Genomic DNA, 6,933 nt, shown 5'->3' on the forward strand with positions numbered 1-6,933 from the left:
AGTACAGTAAGTAAGAAACAGATTTCCAAATGTTTTGTTTTACCATTTTCTTCTTTGTAACATCTAAGCCCAGAGGCCGAGGACCTGACTCCCGAAGGTCTCCATCTGGATGGCCGATCTGCACCCGCAGGCAGTAACCCTGCGGTGAGCCTGCCAGGAGAATCTCTCAGAGGAGAGCATGCCATGTGGACCGGCAGTGAATCAGGACAACCAAACTGCATGGGCAACTGTTCAGAAGTGCCCAATTTTGATGCAAAATGGAAAACTGGGTAGAAAACAAGGCCCCTGGCGTACACCTCATGCCAAGGATGAAATATCCATTGCAATCCCTTGGACATTTCTACAGCCAGCTTCTGTGCTGGTTTGAGATTTTGTGTTGCTTCCTATCACGCTTGTCCCCAGTTGCATTTTTCCCACGTGCCCTCTCCCACCTGCGAGCATTGATGTCACATCTGAAAACTCTGGGACCAATCCTCTTCCCGCACCAGCATCAGTCCAGAATAACTTGATCAATTGGAATTAACCCTGGTGCACGGGCACGCAAGAGAAGCATGAACTGAAGGATTCAGGTAATTATCCCTACTACGACAGAAAGCCCATTTTCGGGCCTTTTCTTAATCTCTTTCTAACTGGACTGTCCACTCCTTGAACTTGGGGAAGTTCCCACTGAGTTCAAACCTTCCTCTACAATATTCTTTGCTGCTGGGACAGGCGGTGGGGATGGTTCTGAGTCTCATGACCTTTAGGTATCAGCGTATGATGCTACCTGTAAGCCTCATATCCAATACGGCATCCATCTGAACATTACCTCTTGTGCAGGGCGAGGCTGGACTCCATGCAGAAGCACATTTTTGGAACAAATTCTGAGCCTTTTGCAAGGAAAATCCCTCTGGGATGAGGCCGTCTCGCAGAATAAAGGCTGTTCTCCCTGCCTGATTCACGCAGGTGATGACTAAGCACACGAAGCATTCCACAGCCCATGTGTTACTCACAGACCTTTCATCCAACCCCTTCTCCCAACACAGGCAAAAACCATACTGCAACCCAATAACTGCAGAGGGAAGCCTCTTCCCTATCTGTGTCGCACTGTCATGCAACTACGTTGTTCAGGGTCTGCAGCTGTGGAGAAATATGTCACAACACCTTGAGGGATTCCTCTAGAAAATACCAGTCTTTCATCTGTATGCAAAAGCCTCCAAACTTCTTTATCCTTATAAATGAATTTTTCTCTTTTAAATACAATGTTTCACACATTGCAGATTTGTTTTTAGAATACATCAGAGTCAGTTAATAAGGTCAGATTAGTCCTACACTTGTTTCAGCTAGAGCCAGTGATCCAGCCTCTAACACCAACATGCCTTTAAGCACCCCTATAATCTGTTGTGCAAGGCTGACTTGCAAAGTAGGCAGATAAATTGCGTGCTTATGCATTTTGTAATATTGGCACTCGGATGAGTACCACGGTGCAGGGTAATCCCCAGGGATCACAGAGGTGGTATTTTGAGTGGAGAGCTTCAAAGCGGAGTCTAGATGCTGCAGGAACTGATGCTGGCATGGGTGTAGTTCTCAACTATAATTTTCTCTACTATTTTCTTTGCTACTACAGCCATTGCTTCAAACTCAGCTGGCAAAGCAGAGTGAAAGTGGATCAGAGGCAGTCCGTGCCATGGCTACGGGGGACGATCCCTCCTCCCTGTGCACGTGTGAACTGGACACACTGGGAGGGAGGACCAGGAGCTCCTCACCCTCTAAACCAGGCTCCCAGGCCCTCCCCGGGCTGTGTTACCCCTCATGCAGGCGCCTGCCAACCTGCTAGGGCCACATAGGAACATCACAGCTCTGCACGTGGAAGCACTGCAGCGCGGCCGGCACAGGCTGGAAAGCAAAAATGGCACAGGCAGCTTTGGAGAGCAGATCAATGGGTGTCCAAAAACCAGCCATGGACATGTGCATGCAGTGTATGATCATACACCCATATACATAGACAAGAAGGTTATGGTGGGAAGGGGTTTATACTAAATAGACAAAGTCTTATTGGGTTATAAGACAAAATCAACATCACCCTGCTTAGTAACTTAGGAAGTAATTAAGAGCAGTTTTATAGGTGCAAGATCCCGCTGTGCAATAGACCAGTAAAACCATGTCTGAGTCTTCTGATGGAAGAAGCTGGGCTCGTGGGCTGGGCTCACACCGCAGGTGTGCCTCTGCCTGCTCATCCCCACCTCCTCCGCCGGTCAGAAGGAGATCGGGGCACTTTACATGGGACCCGATTCCCCTCTCACACCCACCCGGTGCACATTCGGGCATGACTCCACCTGCTTCGGAGGAGCACAGTCTGATTCATACAATGATGTCCAAAACAAAAATAAAAGGCCATGCTCCCAAAAAGCTGGACAAAATCTATGAAAACTAAGCTAGAGGGAGGCTTTGCAGGTCAGCTTTGAGACAGTAGTGAAGGAGCAGTGCTCCGAGCGTGGGTACGCCCCACTTCCCTATGGTCTGGCCACCCAACACCTCCAAGCTGGGCATCCAGAAATGAAGGGAACCAGCAAGAACCAGGTGTTTCCCCAGATCCAGGCTTTGGGTTTTAATAGTTCAACATCAGCAGAATGGGCAGGAGGCTGTTTCCAAGATGCCGAAATGAACGACAGCGGTGAGACCCACCAAGCCATTAGGTCCTCCCTCCCCGGCTCCCCTGGCGCAGCCCGCGGGGCCAGTGCTTGGCTAAACCAGAGCCAGGGGCTCAAGAGCCAGCTCATGTTCCCAGACCAAGGCAACATTTTTACCACGCCAGCTTAAACCATTAATAATCATCTCTACAAACCCTCACAAGCTTCCAATGCTATGTAAACTGAAGTGAATTAAAATAATTTTTTTCCATCACTGTTTAAAATGTGTGATGCTTTTTCTAAACGGCCCCAAGAGCAAAAGAGAGAGGGGGGAGTCTGAAACAGCTCCCTGGACTCTGGCCAGGCCCCAGCAAGCACTTTATATTTCACTTCAAGATGGTCAGAGCAGAGGTTTAACACAAACAGCGTTAGGTTAGTTAAGTCCTGCTTTGACCAGCAACGAGTGTTGGAGAGATAAACAGATTTCATTTGAACCGGGCTTAATGTAACTGGGTTTACAGAGTCACAGCTGATTTCAACAGACATCAGAAGCGTATATTTAGGGAGGCAGCGTGGTCTGACGGCAAGGGTGGCGATCCGTGTAGGTGCCCCAGCGCCGGTGCTGACCCCCGTGCACCCCTCAGCAATCCCCACCGCTCCTTTATCTGCAAAATGGAGAGAGCTGACCTACTTCACAGAGCAAACCTGGAATCAATTAATGTCTAGCCTGCATTTAGGAGAGGCAAAACACTATATAAACATTATGTATCATTTAGCTTCTGAGGAAAAGCCATCGCCTGACAAAAGGGGCCTCTGCTTTTTATTTTATGAAGTCCAGTTTACGCTGGTGCAGCCCTCCTGACTTCTTCAGCCTGGTCCTAATTTACACCAGCCCAAAGTGCAGGAGAAACCAACTTACAAAGTACATTAATTTCCCTCATTAATACGTGGGGGTGTCTTTGCTGAGAACGCCTATTTTGTATTTTGTTGCTCTCTGAGTCTCCCCAGACAAGAGCCAAGAGGCAGCATCACGCTGCGTATCGGGCACCAAAAAGGCTGCTGGCACCTCCCAAAACCGAAGCCACTGGCCAGAGGGCTGCTTCACACTGCCCAGCCTGGCCAAAGCAGCTGAGCAACATCCCGACATATTCAGAGCATTTCTCATAGTGTTTCAGCAGGTCTTGGGCCAAGTAAGCCTGTGGGAAGGTACGCAGAGGTACAGGGAAAATTAAGTAGCAAGAAAAACTTTATTGGGACATAAGGTGAAGCTTAAGGTGGGAAATGCACAGAACTGTCCAAGGACGGGTCCCTCATGGAAAGTCAAAGCAAAGGCTTTCATGGGGAAAAAAACCCCAAACAAATCCCCCGCGACAGCAGAGCCCTGCCCCGCAGCGAGGCAGCAGAGGTGGGAAGCTGCCCCCAGACAACTTCTCCAGCACCCCCCGCCGCTGCCAGTCTCCCAGCAAGCCTCCCTCCTCCCGGCATGTTATTTTATGTATTTTACAGGTTGCTCTACCCACGTGCCTTAAGTCCCCAGGTGCCAGTACTGCAGCCTGTCCCCTCCTGGTCCCAGCAGTGAGGCTTTTTGCACCCAAAATGCCGCCCACAGCCCTCTGCAGCTCCTGGGCTCATACCTCCAAAACAAATTCTGTACCAAAATGAGAGGCAAAGAGGCTTCTTCCAAAGCTGCAATGTTTCTGGTGATCAAGCAGGGTCACAATATTTTAAGGAATCTGAAAAACTTGAGAGCGCTTTGCCGTTTCCAGCTGGAAACGTCGGCAGGGTGAGAGGATTTTACCACTCTCCACCTTTTTGGTTGCTGTTTGTGATTGCTGGCCTCTGCATTCATCCTGAATTACTCACCAACATCACTGCTGCACTTTCGTGCCACTAGAATTTTATTTTCAGTTAAAAAACATCCCCAGACCATTTATGGCCAGTGTCCTTTCACCCTCCTTGCGGTCCTGCGGTCTCCAGCTCTTGCACGCCAGTTTTTCAGCCTGTCTGAGCCCATCCTATAAACACAGGGAGGCTTAGGATTGTTTTTCACGCTACACAAAAGTTTTATCTTACCATTAAAATAATGAAAACCAGGATTACTGACAGCCCGAGCCAGGGTGCTGCTGGTGAGAGCCAGCCCTGCGTTTTCAGGGACCCTCTGCACCCACTGGTGCGGGGAAGGGGATGCCAGCGGTCCTGGCTGACGGGCAAGGTGACCCTCGTCACTCACCCAAACCCAAATACTGCAGGAATTATCCCAGTTCAGTGACACCCACTGCGGTGTGACTCAAATACAGCCAGTGACGCTGATACCTCAGTCATGTCCATTGTAGAGGGATTCGCTAATTCAAATAAGTAAAGGTCCTTTAGCCTTGGCATTATTAGCTTTGAAGCCCACAGAAACCATTTCTAGGATCAGTATTTGCTTCCTCCAGTTTGGCTCTGTCCTTGAAGTGAGCACAGGAGCAAACCTGCACTTTGGATAAAATCCCAAGCGATGCTTTCTGTGTCACCTGGGGGTGACACATGGACATGTATGGGCCCAGAGCTGGGTTACGCCTAGAAAAACAAAAAAAGGAGGAGAAAAAGTTTAAATAATGAATTAGCAAGAAAACCCACCTGGAAATTGTGCATGCAAAGATATGCAGGCAGTATTTCTGGAGGGGTGAACAGCATGGGCATGGCTGGGGGAAGGTCGGATACCCCATGCCCCTCCGCTTGGCTGGCTCACTGCACCGTATCACATGTAGCTGTCAGAGAAAAGCAGGTTTTCATCTCATCTCTCCACCAAAAGGGTCACATCATGTATTATAGCACCACATGTGTTTCCATCATGTTGGGGAAGTTTTAGGAAGTATCCCTCATAAAACACAAAATTATTACAAACGAGAACATGAAAAACAAATTGAGCAGGAGCTCAATCGGTTTCTCCCTAGCCCTTTTACGAGGAGCTCCTGCTAGCAGCTCTCAGCCCCCTCACACTGGCTGGCTCGGGCGAAGGCTTTGGGGCACAAACCCACTGCAAACGGCAGCCCCGGGGCCGGTATCAAAAACGCATTTTAAAGAACCACAGAGATGAGCTCTGTGGGTTTTGTGAGAGGTAGGCAGGGCCACGGCAGTGGCGGAGAGAGCTCTGCAAAATCAACCCACCCCTCTCTGTAGGGATGTGTCAATAGTTTTGTCTTAGATACTGTTCGTGTCTGGCTCTCGGTTATTTTGCTGCTGGAAGCCACAGCATAGTAGTGAAGAGGATATTTTCTAGATGTTCCTCTGGTAATACTGAACTCCCATTGATGATACAGAATCACAAGGAATGGTCATATAAAACCAATCAAGACTGAGAAAAACTCAGCACTTGATGTTACACCAGCACTGCCACCAAAGGCAAAACCTGCAGCAGCCTCACGTCCCAGTCGTCAGAAGCTCCAGCCCGCCCGCTTGCCGCGGGAGCCAAGGAGCAGCCGCAAGCCCCCAGCATCCCCGATACGAGGCACCCACCCCTCTCCCCACATCAGCAACAATCCAGCCTGGAGAGAGCCAAACCCCATCTGGGGGACCGTGTGGGGGTGAAGCGGAGCCGTGCCATGCAGCCCGCTCTGCTAACCCCCCTTGCCTGCGTGACCGGGAGGGGGTCAGGGTGGCTCGTTCCTTGCCATCTCAGGCAGATTGACCGCTGCCGTCATGGCCACTGTGCCCAGGCTTTGGGGCTGTAACTCTGTACTGGTACACCCCGTGCTGTGCGGAGGAACGGCTGCCGCTCCGCAGGTCTCCTCTTTCCTTCTCCGATTACCCAGAGCCGTGTGGGTGTGTTTGCATTAAAATTGCCAGATGAACCCAAGCGGGTTATTGCAAGATGCTAATCAGCATCAGAGCACAGAAATGAGCTGCTTCGTTCGGAGATATCACGATCCGTTTCCTTAGCGTGGGTTGGTTTGCTCTGACTCAGAGCAGCCCCTTCGTTATGCCGAGGCTGCTTGATCTTAGAAAGAGGGAGCTGGCAGGGAGAGCACCGGAGGCCTGGGCTCTGGTCCCAGCCTTGCCACAAGGTTTCCAGGAAAAGGACCCGGGCTGTGATCCTTTCCCAGCCCACGGTTTCTCTGACTCTCAGCGGCGATGTGCCTCCCTCCATCAGCGGCTGCCTGCAGCGCGGGGCCAGCACCGGCGGCTGCGTTTCCACCCGGTCAGTGAGCAGAAAGGAAACCAAATATTTTCTGAATTATTTTTAATTGTAAATATTTCTGGCCTATTTTAATGAAGGTTTGAAGAGGAGTTTGTAGGCAGAACTCTGGCAGCCACCAAGGATCATGTTTTCCCTAAAGAGCTT

This window comes from Platalea leucorodia (assembly GCF_965183815.1).
Source record: "Platalea leucorodia genome assembly, chromosome: 11".
Classification (NCBI taxonomy): Eukaryota; Metazoa; Chordata; class Aves; order Pelecaniformes; family Threskiornithidae; genus Platalea; species Platalea leucorodia.